Here is a 19,897-nt window from a genome sequence, read left to right as displayed (position 1 = left end):
GGCTAATCTTGCCATCCTGTTTGATTCTTGCCTTTCATGTAACCCTGACACTCTCGCTGTTAATAATCGTTCCTGTTTTCACTTCTACAGAATGTGTAAAATCCACCCTTTTCTTACTTTTTCAGACCAGTAGTGGCCTGTAATGTCCTTGTTCTGTTCAGGCTCAACTTTTGTTCATTGCTTCTTGTCCGCCTTCCAACTTACTAAATCTTCCGTCTTTACTCTGTGTCATCTTTGAACTGCATCCTTCTCCCTATCACAAAAACTCTGAAATCTCTTCACTTGATTCTGTTTTGTCTGTCTCAGAGCCTCTGTCCATGTTGGGAATTTAATATATATTTTTTATTTGTATATGATTCTGAAAGAATCTTTACAACAGAACGTCACTATAACACATGTCTTTAAAATGACGATATCGTTCAATAAATAACGCTTGGGTAATACCAACATCAAATTGTTACAAATAAACAAACTGAGTCTTTGGTAAGCAGATTGAGCAGGAGTGAATATAAATTCAATTCTAGCTAAGCTGTATATTAAAAGGGTTTAAAATCTATTAAAATAGGTCCACGATTTCTATATTTAAAATGATAACTTTCATATTTCAATTATTGCATCTGTCCAATCATACGTGTACAGCAATGCCATGGCAATGTTTAAGGTACCTTTGATATGGCTTCTTAATGAGACAAAAGCAGGAGGACTACAGCACATTTCGATCACCATTATGCTTCACACACCACTTCTATGGTCTATGGATAATCTCTTGGTAATATGGCACCACAGCCAATAGAGGCTATTAAGAAGGCTGTCTAATTCTGAATTGAGCCAATAAATCCAGAATGCATCACTCTTTATGGACTCATAGTTATGGACAAATTCATGCAAAATAATCATATACATATTGCCCATGGTTTGGCATTCCATAAATGAATGTTTGGGGGTCTCTATAAGTCCTGGTGTGTTACACATATGGCACACTCTTTCCTCTAAAGGGATTTTTAGGTGAGCTCCCATAAAGAGCAACAAAAGTAGTTGATTAATACGTAGTCTCAAGATGAGATTATGTACTCCAGGGGAGGGACATTGGCGAAGATAAGGTTGTAGACTTAAGTACCTATATACCACTCTTGCCACATGTATGTAGGACTTTAGTGTAGATAGCAGAGTGTAATTGCAGATCCAACCCACTGGGCCAGCTTATTTCCAAACAGGCCTCTTAGGGTTTCATATTTGGTCCTCCATTCAAAATGTGGGTGTCACCCTATATCCTCGTACAAACCCTTAATCAAGTGGGAATATGCATCCTCACCAATTTCCAACCGTTAGTGAGAAAGTTCTTATTTTGAAATCTGTGTCCTTCATATCAGCCAAGAAGAAATTAAACAGAGTCAGAGCCATTGGGCACATCTGCTTAACTTCCTTGGCTGTAGGAATTTCTTTAGATAGAAGGCCAGATGTATCCAATTGCACTCTTAGAGTAGTAGCTCGATGCATTGCTTCTATCAGCTCCAAAAGTGACTCTTTACAGTTCCTTGCCTCAAGTTTAGTCTATAGCTTCTGACAGTCGATCTGGTTGAATGCCTCGACCAATTGACAAAAGTCATATAGATTTTCGGTTTCACGTCTTGGACTCAACCCTTTAACATGTTAAGGATGAAGATGTTCACAAAAGTCCCAATGGCCCTAATAAATCCAGTTTGCAGTGGCTCATTGGAACCTGAGTCCGAACACCAGATACAGAGGTGGTCCAGAATGGTTGCACCATACAATTTTCTGATTACATCCAAGAGGGAAATGAGACGATAGTTTTTCATGTTATCCCATTCCCCCTTTTTAAAAATGGGGACCACAATCGACCTCCTTCAGGAGCTCAGCATTCTATGTGATATAGAGATTTGGGTTAGTAGGGCGTGTATGAAAATTGCCCACTCCGCTGAACGTTCCTTCAGCATGAGGTTTGTTAGTGCATCGGATCCTGGTGCCCGTGAGTTGTTTAACTGGGTAATACGTTTTTGAAATGTCATTAATGCTAGATGAAAAAACCCAAGGCTCTGTCCCGTCAAGAAGACAGTAATTTGTAACAATGTTTTGTTCCACAGCAGAGGTGGCATATCTTCTTTAGTGTTACCAGTGAGCATATGTGTATCTTTTGTGACCATCAATGCAATCTGCAAGGTGGCTCTGGTGTTTCGAGAGGACCTGTGGACCATGGTTTGCAAATGGGAGTTACTGGTAAGGCATGAAGTATTTAAGTCCCAACAAACAATCACATTCCATGTTTGCCAGGTTATACATGCATCATCTATCAATACGGGGTTACAATAAGTATTCATCACTACCAGTTTGGATGGTGTCTCTGAACCTTGTTTGTTATCCTTGATCCCCCACCCGATCAAAAGTTCCTGTGACAGCGTGCTACCAATACAGATTCAATTAAAGTCAAAGGGCTTCCATATTTAATGACCACTAACAAGCTCCAGGAAGGGTGCCCCTTCTTGTCCTTTTGTAGCAGAACTCAGTGAAGTATCAAAGCCATCAAAAGCCAGCTTCTTGCAAAGCCAGGTCTCTTGCAGACAGAGCCCGTCGAAGTGACACAAATTTATCTTGCTAGCTTTGGCAAGGTGACTGTAGCCTTGGGTGTTCCGCAAAGCAATTTTTAGTTGTGGATACTTCAAGCTGGTCTTACAAGGCGGTTTGGTCTTAGGCGAAGTCAAAGTTTTCGGCATCCTGAAATGTCAGTGCTCTTGCAACTAGGAACAGTCCTGTGTTTTGCTGACGACTGGCATGACAGATGGCAGTGAGCTAATGCTGTTGATTTGTCATGAGAAAGACTTTGTTTGGAATGTGATGTTTAACTTCGGTCCCAAGCCAACCAGGACACAAACCTGTCTGGAGAGGGTCCAGATACCGTGCCCCCTGGATACTAACCTAAGCCTCTTTAGGGGCTACTCTAACCGTAGACCCCGTAGACCCCTCATGTTCAAATTTTAGGCTGGACGAGTGGGCAGAATCAACAACAGAAATCCTGATTGTGAAACTACTGCATCTTGAGCAGGAGTGGCCAGTAGGTGGATCTTCTATAGAATATGTTGAAAGGTCTGAAGCATCGGGCTCACTTTATTTCTGATTGTCTCACTAGGATACGGCCGCTCCTTGTTTGATATACACAGGGGGCAATATTGTTCATCACAGTTTTTTCTTTTGTGAGCTTGTTTTGGGGTTCCTTTCTTAGACTTCTGCTGAGGAAATATATATTGAGGATCTTGAGACAGCAATTTAACCAGTGAGACCTTTTTAGTCACATTTTGCTTTTTCAAGCAAAGACTGGCTTCACCAAATCTCCTGAACAAGTCATGTCAGCCTGTATTTCGTCATTTTCATGGTCAGAGGGGACACATGGCCCTTGTCTTTGACTCTATGTTACAGAGGGTGGTGCTTTACTTGGTAGATATAGGCAGGCATCAATCCGATCCTCAGTCTCATTAGTTAATTCCACCTGCTGCATGACAGGAGTTGTCTATGTCCCTTGGGAACATCTTGTTTGGTGGCAGAGGACAGGATGCAATTTCTCCCTCCTTGAATCCAGTTGCAGTTGTTCTGCTGTTGGTCGGTGCTCGTTGGCTGTAACAAACCCCTCAAGAAAAAACAGTTTGGAGTGCGTCATTGCCAGCAGTGTAGTATAAAGGTTCATGAATTTTGATTTTCAACATCATGGTGAGGAGATCTGGGTTGTTTTTCCTAGCTGATGCATTCTTTTGTGCTAGGCTTGGCTCCTGTTCGGAAGACGAGGCATTAGGAAGGGTAATGCTTGAATTCCGCTGCATTGGGTTAGTGCCGGCATTTGGTTGGGTGCCCAGATCTCTAGTTCTGTAACCAGGCCCCCTGATCCTGGACAAGACAATTCCTCTATCCTACTCACAAGGGTTTTTTTGGATCTCTTTTACGCAGGTGCTTCAAGGTCCTTCATTGCTGATTTTTGCATGGGGGCTTCAAGGACTCCTGGGGGGCCCTGTACAACGTGAGGGGCCATAAGACTGGAGCCTTTTGCCCAAGCCAGCTTTGGGTGGTCCGTCCGTTTATCCTTGCCCTGAATCTTGGAAAACCCTTCAATCAGCTTCTCAAGGGGACTTGTAGAGCACCCCATATCATCCTCTACTAAAGTTCACCCAATGGAAGAATGGGGTTTATTCCGAGCTCCCCAGCATAGTGATGGTATCATGGGTTTTTGCCAATGTCTGGACTGGCTAAAGATGAAAAATTAAAGAGAGTTGTCGATTCCTGTGTTGCCTCTGTCAAGTCTTGGTTGCCTAGGATTCCCGTGGGTTGGAGGCTGCGGGCTTCAATGTCTTCTAACAATTCTGCATTGGACAAATCGACCGACGCTTGGACCCTCACAGTGCAAATTGGCTTAGGCAAATTAGGTGTCAGTAGAATAATCCCTGGAGCACAGCCCCTCATCAATACTTTCTTATAAATCTTGGGCTGTGTTCCCCGTTTACTCGATTCCTTCATGCAATGTGGATGCATTTTTGTACTTCGACTTGACGTGAAGCAAGAAAAATGTCTCAATTAACCTAAATTTCCAGGCTGTTTATTAGAGGTTATTTTTGGCGAGGTTTCACTCCCCTGTAGGGAGGTTTGACATTTCTTCAAAGTAGACCTCCTTAAGAGCCAGCAAAATGTTCCTTTCTGTTTGGTCTACAGGATCATTATTTCCCGAGAGCATTCTCGGAAGTGCCAGGACAGAACTCCTGGTGTTAACTTTAAGAGGCTCTCTGTGCATTTGGGCCTTCACCAACTGAGCCTCAGCTCCCGAGAGCCAGCCAGTTTCTACCGGGGGCGAGGTAGTAATTTGTGTCTGGGTAATGAAAATAGGGGCGCCATCCTCCATTTCGGCCTCCCGGCCATCTTTCCGTGAAAAGCAAGACGGTTGGCAGGGTCCAAAAGGAAAGTCTGCTGTGCCCTGTTGCGGCCCCTTGGCTAAGGGCGACACTGGAAAATTGTTCACTAAGTTGGCTTTATCACCCACCAACACTTTCTCCATGTCAACACCAAGTACGATAAGGCTTGTGTTGGGGGAAGGTAAGCAAGATCTCAATCGGGGGGATGCAGGAATAATAACATTCCAATAACGCCAACAGTAGCAGGCAAAGCATGATTCTGCAGCGTTCCCCGATACACCAGACACTCGTCACACTCTGCTACGCTACGCTTTCTTAGGAGTGATGAAAGCGGGCATCAGCTGGAGGGTGGTCTGGAATGGAGCTGGTGGAAAGACTCAGTTGATTCCACTGGCAGCAGAGTAACAACGTTCCAATAATGGCAATAGTAGCAAGCAAAGCACAATTGTGCAGCGTTCCCTGACACATCAGACAGTCGTCACACCTGAATGTATCCTCCCCCCGTCCCCATTCGTTTGTGGGCATACATTCAAAAATGGATGTTGTGTCCTTTACATGCAAATGGTCAATTATGCTGCATCTGCACTTCATGCATATCTATTTTTAAAACTATGTGCTTTTCATGAGAATAGCCACCAGTCTCATTGACCTGTGGAGTTGTCTCCCAGCACCTTCTGCCAATGCTCTCTACTGCCTCTTTTTTGCCGTTTATTTAACATCGCTCTTTGGTCCAATACTAATGCTCTCTATGGAGCTATTTCAAAATACTGTTGCCAAAAAGCACGACAAAAGTACATTGTGCCAGTAACTATGTTCAAAACGAGATAGCATTCACTACAACCTTTGTAAAAGTCTACAGGGATCTCACTAACAGTAAATGGCAAATCTCTACTTTTAAGCCACATCTTTCAATTAACAAAGATCAAATTACAGGACGTAGACAGAGGACCTGGAGGAAGCTAAGTTCTACAATTCATCTATGTTTACGAGACCAGTCTCCACACAATCCGTGTTTCTGCATATCCCGGGTGTACTCAGTGGGACAGTTTAGTAACATTAGAATTTCCCATGTTTAAACATTGGGCCTGATCACGACTTTGGCCCTACCGCCGAACTCCCCGGTGCTAATAGCGCCGGATCACGAGTTTGGCGGTAATGTTAATCCCCATTCCCCATTGAGCCCATTCGGATTTCCCGCTGGCGGTAATAGCGTGAATTTTCCGTGGATTTCCCCCCAGCTCAGAGCTGGGGCGAAATCCGCCGAAGTCCTGATTTAGCAGACCCTTAAATCCGGCGGTAAAAGCGCTACCGCCGGATTTAAGGGTTACTGCCAAAGTCGTGATCAGGCCCAATATGATATTATTATATAGGGTATTTGGAATGTTAACAATTGATGAGCACATTCATGTGTCATATGACCGTGGATAGAAAATACAAGCTGCTGCCCATGAAGAAGTAGCCCCTTTGAATACTAAACATGTGGGATGGTATCAAGAAATAAGCAATGGCATGCGAAGGCTGTGAGTAGGAGTTTTGCTCCATAGCCTCAGTGAGGCTCAGGGCCTCAGGACACGCAGATTAGAGCCATGCAGAAGTTTGAACAAACTGGACCAGAGTCGTAGAGTAAAGCCAGATTCATATAGGTTCCACACCATCAACAGATGGACAAGCAGCCTATGGTAAGCAGAGTGGAAAGACTATCCAGCCTGCGACTAACTTTTTGGACAGAGACCCAAGTAGGAGGACCAAAAAGGCAAGCACATGTTTGAGAACAACACACTGACAAGAAACCCAGACTGTGTGGCGCAGAACAAGTGGGATACGTGGAGACGAACTCCTAATCTAGAGAACAAAGAAATGTGTATAGAAATACGAGGAGCTGGTCTAACACTTAAAAGGCCTAGTGTGATGGATTGATACATGTGTAGAACCAAGAGAGATTTGTATTGAGAAAGATGTGATTCTAACACTCCCAAAGTGTAGTGTGGTGGCAAAGACAAATCCCAGAGAAGCAAGGACAAGCTGCTATGAGAATGTTGTGGTTCTAAAACTCGAGAACAGTAGTGTGGCAACACTGACAAAGTCAAGAGAAAGAAAGAAGAGTTTAAGGGTGCTGATAAAGAACAAAAGTGTTACGAAAAACTACTCAATAGGGAACTGTGGTCCTAGTGTTTACAAAGGTCAACATATTGACACTGCCAAATTGAAGCAAACTAAAAAGATACTACACATTAACAATGCTGACCCTAGAGCTTTACATGCAGAAGTGTGTGGAGGGGGACATCAAATCGATATATCCTCAGGGATCAGTATATAATGCTCACAAAATGGCAGATGGCTTAAAACAGTAATTAGTATTTCAATAACTCTTAATTGTACCTGACAAGTATATGCCTTTGCCCCCTGACCCATGTTAATTTAGTTGCCTGTCCAGCTTCGGGTTGATGAGATATGGAATAAATAAGATAATTATAGAATGCAGTATAAAAACCTTGTCTACAAGTGTTCAATCAAAAGAAAAAGATATCTTTCATTCACAAGAATCCTGAGAGCGGGAAGTCTGGAGACTGTTGTCTTGAAGGTTTAGTTTAGGAGTTTTGAGAGATGGATCGGCTGCACTGCAAGATGAGGCATGGACTCTGTCAAACAACAACAGTGGGTGGAGAAGTTGGAAATATGGCCAGAGCAAACTGAACTCAGGGGCACATGGGAAAACAATATGCATTGCAAGGCACCATAATGGGAACCACATCTGAAGCACCTCAATAGGATGAAAGGAACACCCTATTTGAGATTCCAAGTCATGGAAGGGGTCAAGTGGGCAGGAAAATAAGGGGCTGCAAAAAAGTGGATGGTGAACAGATAATGACAAAATGAACAAGAGAAAAATAGTAGAGAAACTGGGAAGAGGGGAACAGGCTGGCAACAAGAAGCACAATAATAGCACACCTGTACAATCAAGAACACATAGAACAGGCATGAATGAGGCACCACAGTTGGTGACTGAACCAAACAAAGCTGGCAGGCAAGGAGCTAACTGTGTCTTAGTTTCACTGTGTTGGACTTAGTTGACCCAGAAGTACAGCCCTCATTTCCTATCAGATCCCTCTAAAGTCTAAGGAAACCAGTGACATTTTGGAATGGTGCTAGCTGCTGCACAATGGATCTAGCCCCCCAACCGCAGAGTACTTTTCCTGACTGCTCTAAATGTATTTACATGTGTTTGTCCCATGACCTATACAGTGTCCTTGAGACACTGATAACAAATGCGGGTTTCTTTTTCCTTGGTTTGTGTTTGTTGTGTTCAGGACGTTTGAATGGAATTCCTAAATTAATTCTGGTACATGAACACATTTCAAACGTTTTCATGATCTTCCTTTCAGAATGAAGTCTGTCCTGTCAAAACGGTACTGCTATTTTGCCTTAATTATGCAAACGTGCAATATAGCTCGGATTTCAAATTCTGCATTCTTTGAGACATGTGTAACACATTTAGATGTATTTCTCACCCGGATTGTATTTGTTCTCTTTATCACAAATATAGAGAGCTAGCTTGCCTTTATTAACTCATGTGTCTGACGTGTTGCCCAAAGCAAGCATTAGAGAATTGTACATCAGCAGTTGTGTTGCAACTATTTCCTGAACGGACCAGAAATCACAGAAGAGAAATGTAAAGGAAGTCAAGGACTGGCCAGAGGGATTCCAAGATTGGCTTTGAAGTAAGGTTGCTGCAGATAAATTGGTGAGATGATGAAAGTGTCACGAAATAAACCCCCCCACCCATAAGAAAGTCTCCACTGGGAGACTTTATTCTGAAATAAAGTCTCCCTGGGAGAATTTATTCTGAAATGGAATCTCCTCCTGTGAAATAAATTCTCCCCCATGACAAGAAATTAATGTCCACTCTTTTTGAATCCTTCACTGTGTGGCATTAAAAAAAAAAAAAGAGGCTGATTCATGGAATTTGTGCGTCAAAAAACAGGGATTTGTGCGCCATTCTGCCCGCAAATCCCTGTTTGTTAAATAGGGATTTGCGGGCAGAAAGGCGCACAAATCCCCGTTTTTCGGCGCACGAATTCCATGAATCAGCCTTTGAGTCTCTACTCTTCTAGGGAGGGTTTTGGAAAAGTTCAGCCAGGCGAGGGAAGTCTCTGAAATATTGTTGAGCCTTCATCATGATGGGGAGAGACTCTGTAGCAGAATAACTCCTCCCCCTTCGAAGGCGGACTCTGTAGCAGAATAAACTCTCCCCCTTGATGGGGCAGATTCTGTAGCAGAATACACTTTCACCCTTGATGGGGGAGACTCTGTAGCAGAAAAAACCCTTCCCATTGAAAGGAGAGACTCTGTATCAGAATAAACTTTCCCCCTTGAAGGGGAGACTCTGTAGCAGAATACATTCTCCCCCTTGATGGGGGAGTGCCTGTATCAGAATAAATGTTCCTGCTTTCTAGGGGTGACTCTGTATTAGAATAAACTCTCTACCTACAAGGGGGAGACTCTGTATAGGAATCAACTATACACCTTTGAGGGGAGACTCTGTAGCAGAATACAATTGGGTAAGAATATTCTCTCCCTGTGATGACCCACATACAGAAACCCCCCTGGCAAGTCCATGGGCCAGGAGGGGTCTTGGCTCAGGTCTCCAACAAACTTAGGCATCCTTTGCCTAGGCCCTCTTGGGGCCAGTCCTGGCGCCTTTGGCGCCAGGCTCATACTTAATAAAGACTTGTGTTTAGGGAACTACTTTATTTCAAGTGCCAGCCAACATGGAGGCCTCCACATAGCTTGGCTCCTTGGAACCAAGCTATGGGGTATAGTGTTTTGGGTGTGGTAGCCTAGGAACTACTTTACCTGGACTACTTTCTTGAAGCTATTTAAAACACACATGACTTGGATAACACGCTTCGCGATACTTTGCAATCTTGCACCATGACGCTCATCTTGTTCAGTTGTACCCGCGAACCTCGGAAGAACAGAATCTGGAAAGAGACAAAAGGAAATCGTTAACAGCAGCAGCTTACCTGTAATTTCATCGTTAGCTGCCCACAGCTCCTGCAAACAGCATCCTAGGATCAGCGCGTCTCCCAGACCGGCAGATCTGCAAAAAAGGAAGAAACAAGACATTAGACACTTTTACAACATAACAAATTGTGCCGAAAAGCTTACCTCGCAAGGTGCCCCTCGACCAGCACCGGCTTGGGATTTCATACACCGAGTGAGCACCGCGATCTATGGGAAAGAAAAGACAACAGGTTAGCAAAGGCAAGGCATCATAGCGCTGCGCATAGCGCCTATTTACCGCATCAAAGCGCTCTTATATGCCATCATTTACTGGCGAGATCCATTTCAGCCAATGCATCACATTGGACTTCCGCGCACCTAAGGAAGAGAAAAAGACATTATTTAAACCAAGAAAGGCATGCAAGAATAACAACAATATACAACAGCAATAAGAACTACCTGAAAGACTCAAAACGGGCCGGCATCAGTGAAGTAACTAGATCGCATTCGCCCACAAAGGACAACGCGCCCCTGCCAAGAAGGCAGGACGGAGAGCACACCTGAATTAACAACAAGGTGAGGAAAGGTCCAGAGGAGCTGCGGGCATACAGGGTTGTGGGGGTTGCTTACCCCAGTTTTCCAGTCTTGAACATTGCCCACCTGTATTCCAGACAGAACTTCCCCGCTGGTCACACCTGGGAACCGCAGAGAAGGATACCAGAGTCCCCACGGCTGGGTGGCATCCCCATGGATACCAGGTGAGCGTAACACTCCCCCATGAAAGGGAGACTCTGTATCAGAATACATTCTCCTTACTAAGGGGGAGACTCTGTATCAGAATCAATTCTACCCCTTTAAGGGGAGACTCTGTGACAGAATACACTTGCCCCATTAATGGGGGAGAGCTGTCTCAGAATAAACTCTCCTCTTGACTCTGTAGTAGAATAAACGCTCCCCCTTGAAGGGGAGACTCAGTAGAAGAATTAACTCCCCCCTCATGGGGGACAATCTATATCAGAATACAGTCTTGCCTTTGAAGGGGAGATACAGTAGCAGAATACACTCTGTCCTTTGAAGGGGGCAACTCTGTATCAGAATAAACTCTCTCCTTTGAAAGGTAAACTTGTTTGCCTAATAAAACCTCTCCCTTGATGTGGGAGGCACTGTAGCAGAACAGGATCGTGCCCTTGTAGAGGAGACTCTGTATCAGAATAAACTCTCCCCTTTTAAGGGGAGACTCTGTAGCAGAATAAACTCTCCTTATTAATGGGGGAGATTCTGTCTCAGAATAAAATCTCCACTTGAATGGTAGACTCTGTAGCAGAATAAACTTTCCCCCTTGAAGGGGAGACTGAGTGGCAGAATAAACTCTCCCACTGATGGAGGAGACACTACATCAGAAGACATTCTCCCCTTTGAAGGGGAGACACTGTAGCAGAACCACCTCTGCACATTGATGGAGGAGACTATGTATCAGAATAAATGCTCCTTCTTGTAGGGGAGACGTTATAGCAGAATAAATTCTCACCCTTGAAGGGTCAGACTGTGTAGCAGAATAAACTCGCCCCATTGAAAGGTAAACTCTTTCACCTAATAAAATCTCTCCCTTGATGGGGGAGACAATGTATCAGAATTGGACCGCCCCCTTGACGAGGAGACACTGTGTAAGGATAAACTCTCCACCTTAAAGGGTAGATTATGTACCAGAATCAACTCTACTCGGTAATGGGAGACTCTGTAGCAGAAATAAGCTCTCCCCCTCAATGGGTGAGTTTCTGCTCAGAATATACTCTCCCCCTTGAATGGTAGACTCTGTAGCAGAATACACTCTCCCACTTGTAAGGGGAGGCTTTATTGCAGAATAAAGTCTCCCCCTGATGGGGGAGATTCTATATCAGAACACATTCTCCACTTTGAAGAGGAGACACTGTAGCAGAATAAACTCTGCCCCTTGATGGAGGACACTCAGGATCAGAATAAACTCTGCCCCTTGATGGAGGAGACTCTGTATCAGAATAAATGCTCCTCCTTGTAGGGGAGACACTATAGCAGAATAAACTGTCCCCTTTTAAAGGTAAACTCTTTCACCTAATAAAACCTCTCCCTTGATGGGGGAGACAATGTATCAGAATGGTGTTGCCCTGTTGAAGGGGAGACACTGTGTCAGAATAAACTCTCCCCCTTCAAGGGAAGACTCTGTATCAAAATCAGACTTTTCCCCTTGAAGGGGGAGACTCTGTACCAGAATCATCTCTACCCTTTGAAAGTTTAACTATTTCGCCTAATAAAACATCTCCCTTTAGGGGGGAGACTCTGTATCAGAACGGGATCACCACCTTGAAGAGGAGACACTGTAGCAGAATAAAATCTGCCCCTTGAAGGGGGAGACTCTGCATCAGAATGAACTCTACCTTAAAGGGGATACTCTTTAGCAGAATAAACTCTCCCCCTTGATGTGGGAGATTTTGTCTCAGAATAAACTCTCCCCTTGAATGTTATGTTACTCTGTTATGTTACTTTGCATTCGTATAGTGCCTTATGTATCTTTGGTATGATCTCAAGGCGCTGGTAGGTTGAACGCCCTCGGGAACCGTAGTTGAAGTCAGTTGAGAGAGAGAGAGGGAGTCATAAGGTGCGTGGGTGCACCAGATATGTGTGCAGCTGGTATGGTATTTGCATGATATCTGCTTCTTAGCGGTAGGTGTGGTGGTTGGGAGGTCAGGAATATGTGTTCATTCTGGCAGGTCGATATTCAGACTGATTTCTGGCTGTGTTAGGCCTGAGAAGATGCTTGGGCTAGCGGTGTGTGATCAGCTAGCTGTGTTTAATCAGGGAGATGTTTGGTATGTGGTGGGTGTTAGTATGAGAACAGCTATACCGAATGTGTCATAGTATCACTGTGTTCTAATTGAGTGGTGGTGTATAGGCGAGAGTAAGCGTGGTAGTATGATATGGTGGTTTTCAGTACGGCACAATAGATCGAGCGCTCATTTGTACCATCTATTCGAACCATTTTATTCACTCTGTCCGCTCACTCAGTTTCGTCTGTTCATACATTTCGTCTGGTTCATCATTTAGTTTACAAGTCTTTCATCCATTCAAACAGTCGATCCTTCATCTAGGTAAACTACTCCATCCAATCTGTTGATCCATTTTATCCTTCCCATCTGTTTAGTTTGTTCCATGTGTTCTATCCTTTTATTCATTTGAACTGTTTCATGTGTTTTACTCGCTTCATCAGTTACATCCACTCCATCCGTTCTATCCGTTCCATGTGTTCTGTCCACTCCATCTGTTCCATCCATTCGATCCGTTTCATCAATTCCATTAATTCCATCCACTCCATCCATTCCATCCACTCCATCCGTTCCCTCCACTCCATCCATTCAATCCGTTCCATCCACTCCATCCATTCCGTCTACTCTATCCGTTCCATCCACTCTATCTGTTCCATCCACTCCATCCGTTCCATCCGCTCCATCCATTCCATCCGCTCTGTCCGTTCCATCTGCTCCGTCCGTTCCATCCTCTCTGTCCGTTCAACTACTCCATCCACTCCATCCATTCCCTCCACTCCATCCGTTCCCTACACTCCATCCGTTCCTACACTCCATCTATTCCCTCCACTCCATCTGTTCGCTCCACTTCATCTGTTCTATCCACTCCATCAGTTCTGTCCACTCCATCTGTTCTCTCCACTCGGTTTGTTCGATCTGCTCTACGCGTTCCATCTGGTCTATTAGTTCCATCCACTCCATCCGTTGCATCAACTTCATCCGTTCCATCTACTTCATTCGTTCCATCTACTCCATCCGTTCCCTCCATTCTGTCCGTTCCCTCCACTCCATCTGTTCCCTCCACTCCATCCGTTCAATCCGTTACATCCACTCCATCCGTTCCATCCGCTCCATCCATTCCATCCGCTCTGTCAGTTCCATCTGCTCCATCCGTTCCATCCTCTCTGTCCATTCAACTACTCCATCCACTCCATCCATTCCCTCCACTCCATCCGTTCCCTACACTCCATCCGTTCCTACACTCCATCTATTCTCTCCACTCCATCCGTTCCCTCCACTTCATCTGTTCTATCCACTCCATCAGTTCTGTCCACTCCATCTGTTCTCTCCGCTCAGTTTGTTCGATCTGCTCTACGCGTTCCATCTGGTCTATTAGTTCCATCCACTCCATCCGTTGCATCAACTTCATCCGTTCCATCAACTTCATCCGTTCCATCTACTTCATCCGTTCCATCTACTCCATCCGTTCCCTCCATTCTGTCCGTTCCCTCCACTCCATCCATTGCCTCCACTTCATCTGTTCTATCCACTCATCTGTTCTATCCACTCCATCTGTTCTCTCCGCTCTGTTTGTTCCATCCGCTCTTTTCGTTCCATCTGGTCTATTTGTTCCATCCACTCCATCTGTTCTATCCACCTCACCTGTTCCATCTACTTCATCTGCTCCTTTTTTTTTTCTTTATCTTTTTTTTTCCATCCACTCTAATCCGCTCTGTTCGTTCCATCTGCTCTATCCGTGCCATCCATTCCAGCTTTCATTAAACTCCATCAGTTCCAACCGCTCTTTCTGTTCCATCCTCTCCTTCTGTTCCATCCACTCTTTCTGTTCCATCCATTCCTTCTGTTCAGTCCATTACATCTGTTCCATACATTCTACCTGTTCCATTCACTTCATCTATTCCATCTACTCCATCAGATCGATCCAATCCATCTGTTCCCTCGGCTCCGTCTTGCTCCGTTCCATCCACTTGTTCCATTCCATCCACTTGTTCCGTTCCATCCACTTGTTCCGCTTCTACTGTTTCATCCGCTTCTACCATTTCATCCGCTTCTACCATTTAATCTGCTTCTACCGTTCTATCCTCTTCATCCATTCATCTGTTCCATCCACTTCGTCCATTCCATCCACTGTGTCCGTTCCATCTACTTTGTCTGTTCCATCTACTTTGATCGTTCCATCCACTTCATCCGTTCCATCCGTTCCATCCACCTCATCTGCTTTATCGTTCCACCCACTTCATTCACTCCTTCTACTTCATCCTTCCATCCACATCATTTGTTCCATCCACTTCATCCGTTCCATCCACTTCATCTGTTCCATCCACTTCATCCGTTCCATCCTTTCCATCCACTTCATCCGTTCCATCCACTTCATCCGTTCCATCCGTTTCATCCGTTCCATCCACTTCATCTGTTCCATCCACCTCATCCGTTCCATCCCCTACATCCGATCCATCCACTTCATCTGATCCATCCACTTCATCCGATCCATACACTTCATCCGTTCCATACACTTCATCCGTTCTATACACTTAATTAGTTCCATCCGCCTCATCCCTTTTATCCGCTTCTCCCGTTACATTTACTGCGTCTGATTCATCCTCTTCATCCGTTTTATCCACTGCATCCATTTCACCAACTACATTAGTTTCACCCACTGCATCTACATCATTTCTTTCATCCACTTCATTCATTTCATCCATTTAATTTCTATTCAGTTTATCCATTTTAATTCACACTAGCCGATTTAGTTTTCCATTTTTTTCGGCGGGGTCTCGATACTGGATTTTTTTTCTTTTTTTTTCTTTTCATTTAAAGCAACCACGGGCTACTGTTTATTGTTGGTGTTATACTGATAGTGTTAAGAGTCGATTTTTTAGGGGAAGAGCCATGTTTTCAGTAATTTACGGAAAGACGTGAGGTCTTTGGTGAGTCGGGTGTGGGGTGGTAGTAAGTTACACAGAGTGGGGGCCAGGGCTGAGAATGATGATTCACCTAACCTGACTGAGTTGGTTTTCGGTATCACTAGGAAGCGGGCAGAACTTGATCTTAGAGTGTGTGGTGGATGGTAGGGTTTTAGTTTGTCCTGAAGATATTGAGGTCCAGTTTTATGCATTGCTCGATGAGAGATGCATAAGGTTTTGAAGGTCACCCTTTGGGCAACCAGAAGCCAGTACAGAGTTTTGAGAGCTGCGGAGGTGTGAACTCTTGGGCCAAGTGCTAGTAGCTGTTTGGCTGCAGCATTTTGTGCTCGTTGTAGTTTAGTCAGGTGGTATGCATTGACTCCGAGGTAGAGGTGGTTAGCATAGTCCAGTCGTTACATTACAATTGATTGGACCGCGGAGAGTCTGTTGGGAAAGCAGAGGTATGGAAAAATATGCCTAAGAATTTTGAGGTGGTAGTGGCAGGACTTAGAGACGTTGTTGACTTGGTGCGAGAGGGTTAGGTCAGAGTCGAGAGTGCATCCAAGGATTTTGACTGAGGTTGAGGTTGTCGGGGAATTGCCCATGGCAGATGGCCTGGGTAAGGGGTGCGGAAGAAGTTTGGCGTTGCCACATACCATGATTTCAGTTTTGGAGGTATTTAACAGGAGGGGGTTTGTGGTCATACAGTGATCTAGGTCAAGGAGGCAGGCAGCGAGGTCGGGTTTGTAGTCGGGTTTTGAATTAAGGAGTTTTAGCACTAGTTGGGTGTCGTCGGCATAGTTGTAGCACAGGATTTTGTGCGAGCGGATTATTCATGGGAGGGTGGACATATAGAGGGCTCATAGGCACGCCCCTTGTGGAACTCTGGTATTGACTGATCGGGCAGCTGAAGCATAGGAGGAGAGTAGGGTTATTTGGTTCCTATTGTTGAGGAAGGATGCCATCCATTTGAGAGCGTTTCCACAGATTCCTAGGGAGTGGAGGAGGTCGAGGAGGATTGAGTGGTTGATTGTGTCAAAGGCGGCGGATAGGTGTTAAACTCACCTGTAAACCCGGGGGCGTCTGGAAGGCTCTGAGATCTGGAACCCTGGATGCATAGTTGCCCAGTGATGAATAATGAATCTGCAATTACAGAAGGGAGGATTTGTGATAACTGTCTCTAATGGGTGAATCTCCCACCACCCTCTGACTGATTCACTTCTGACTGGGTTCTTTTCTCACCTTAGTTATTTGTAGGGTGAGCTATCTTGTGCAGGGGCGAGGGGGGGGGGTTGGTGAGCTGCCAGAGTTGCTTCACTGGTGCAGTACGCCTTCCTTGGGCCCAGGCCTGCTGTTACCCCGAATCTGCTGGTAGGCAGGTAGGTTTGTTAATTGTAAGTCTTTGTTCTGTTTATGGTGGGAATTTGTTAATGTCTTTATCTCCTTCTTTCAGGTGCGAAGGTCTTGATGCTGGCGTGCCGGAAGGAGAGGCACGTTTCTAGGTAAGAGAAAGCTTGAAAGCACCTTCATTGTCTTTTAAAGTTAACCTGTGTTTTCTTCTTCTTCTCCTCACAGGCCACTGTGGTGCTGTGAGTGGATGAGAGCGCGATGAAAAACAGGCCCCCGGAATTCGTTAAGGTAAGTTCAGCGCTGTGCGGTTGTTTAATATTGAAAGCAAACCTGAATATGTCTCTTTTTCTTTGCAGATGTTGCTGTGGTGCTCTGGATGGAAGCATGGCATAACACGATGGAATTCAGGTAAGACTGATGGAATTCGATGTTTTGGAAGCGCGCATACTAATATTGTTTTCCCTTTCTCGTTATTGCAGGTCGCAATGTTCGAACAGCAGCTGTGGTAGCGGTTCACCGGAAGTCCTTAAGCTAGTACTCACAGGTGAGTGATGTTTCTTATTCTCTCAGTTTCCACAGATTGCAGCCCAGTTGAGATGCTGAGTGCTGGATAGTGTTTTCTCAGGTAAGACTGAATAATCTTGTTCTTGTTCTTGCAGGATTACAGGAAGAAGCTGAAGACCAGGAGCTGGACACGGTGAGCGCCACGCTGCTGGTTTCAGAATAACACGAAGTGTGTTCTGCAGTCAGGGTGTGGTTTATATAGCCCTGGTAAAGTAGTACCAGGGAAAGTAGTTCCAGGCCTGCCACTCCCAAAACACTAGACCGCATGGCTTGGTTCTTAGAACTAGACTGTGTGGGTGCTTCTATGTTGGATTTAATGGCCCATGTACATAAATGGGACCTAGTTTGAACAGCCCTTCCTTCCTACATATGAGCCTGGTGCCAAAGGCACCAGGACTGGCTCCAGGAGCCCTTTTGCAGTGGTTCTAAGGCCCTCAGAGTACTGGTGGGAGCCTGCTTGTGGCAGAATGTGTTCCACCTCTCACAGTGGTCATGACAATAGGTCAAGGAGGATTAGTGGTGCGCATCCCACTGAATCTGCAGTGTTTTTAATTTCATCCCAGGTTTCAGTTCCATGTCGAGGTCTGAAACCTGATTGAGCCTGGTTCAAGGAGATTTTTGGTTTTGACAAAGGCATTTAGTTGGGAGTAGGCGTTTCGGTCAATGAGTTTAGCAAGGAGCCTGGTATTTGAGATGGGGTAGTAGTTTTTGGGGCCGAGAGGGTTGAGGGAAGGTTTTTTTAGAAGAGGCTTGACATGAGCAATTTTGAATGCATCAGGAAAAATTCCTGAGGAGAGGGAGTCGTTCATGATGGTTCTTGCGTATTCTCCTGCGCAGGTAGATGCGAATATTTCTTTGAGGGTTGTGGCTGGGCAGGGGTCTGGTAGGGAGCCGCATGGTTTGCGGGCAGAGAGAAGTTTGAGAAATTGGTCAGTTGATAGTGGAGTGAAAGAGTCGAAGGTCGGTTGGGTACTGGTTGTATGTGGTGGGATGGGGGTTGGGTGGGTTGATTGTGTGGTGGGTGCAGGAGGGCCAGTTTGTTTGTTAGAAAATGTGTTCTTTCAATAGCAGTGATGTAGAAGTGGAGAGAGAGTGAGTCGCAGAGCGGTTGTGCGGGGGTCGATTGGGTGGTGGTACATGATGGTTTGGTGAATTCAGAGATGATTTTGTGGAGTTCTTTGCTGGGGTTTTCACAGTTCAGGATTCGGGAGTTGTAATGGGCTTTTTTTGCTTTCCGGATTTTGGTTTTGTAGTGGCGGTGGTGATGGGCCAAGGTTGATCTGCTCAAGGGGGTTTTGTCTTTCCGCCATTTGCATTCGAGGGATTTATATAGTTGTTTTGCAATCTTCAGTTCTGGTGTAAACCATCTAGGAAAGGGGCCATTGCGAGCAGATGGTTTGCAAGAGGGGGTGAGCGGGATTATTGAAGTATTGAGCCATGAGTCAAAGGCGTCGGAGGTTACGTGTTCATTGGGTGGGCAGGTAGGGGAAGGAGACTGAAGGAGCGCGTCAGCTAGGTCGGGAAGGATTTTTAGTTTCTTCCAGCATTTGTGTAGATTTGGAGGTTCTGGTTCGGGTACGGGAAGGGGGGCGGGTGAGCAAATGGTGAAAGAGACAATTAAATGGTCGGACCAGATGATAGGGGTGGGGGGTTTAGATGTATCAGGTCATGGGAGCTGAAGATTGCATCAAGGGTGTGTCCTTTATAGTGAGTCGGCCCATCTATGTGGGTATGGAGGTTAATTGCATCTAGGCAGTCGACCATAGAGTGGGTCATAGGGTTGGTAGGGATGTCAAGCCAGATATTAAAATCTCCTAGAAGGGTGAGGGTGGGATGGTTTAATTGGATGGTGGCTATTGAGTCGCAGAGAATTGTCTGTCGCAGCCAGGAGGTCTGTAGATGATTAGGAAGCTGTGGGGGAATGAAGGGGGGAGGGACAGCTTTACGAGAAGCGATTCGCAGGAAGGGATAGTTGGTTGGCTGTCGCTGATTGAGTCAGAGACGTGTGACTTGAAGGCGATTGCTATTCCTCCTCCTCTAGTGGGTCGGTTTACTGGGATGAGGTAGTAATCAGGGGGGAAGGCTTAATTGGCGATAGGGGCAAAGTTGTCAGAGAACCAGGTTTCCGTGATAAAGACTAGGTCTGGTTTGTCAGAGGCGAGGAGGTCAAAGATGCTGTGCTTGTTTTCTGCTACAGATGGGCATTAAAAAGGATGCATCTTACTTCGGTACAGGAGGATGATGTGGGTGTAGCAGAGCTGGAGGATGGGAGGGGAGGAGAGGGGAGTGGATTGGAGGGGTGGTGGTGGGGATGGGTGGAGGCGGTTGAGGGGAGAGAGTCGAAATTGGGGTGAGAGGGGGGTCGGTGGTCGAT

This window comes from Ambystoma mexicanum, chromosome 7q (genome assembly GCF_040938575.1).
Source record: "Ambystoma mexicanum isolate Mex_15411 chromosome 7q, UKY_AmexF1_1, whole genome shotgun sequence".
In the NCBI taxonomy this organism is placed as follows: Eukaryota; Metazoa; Chordata; class Amphibia; order Caudata; family Ambystomatidae; genus Ambystoma; species Ambystoma mexicanum.
Note: the sequence above shows the minus strand (reverse complement) of the source record.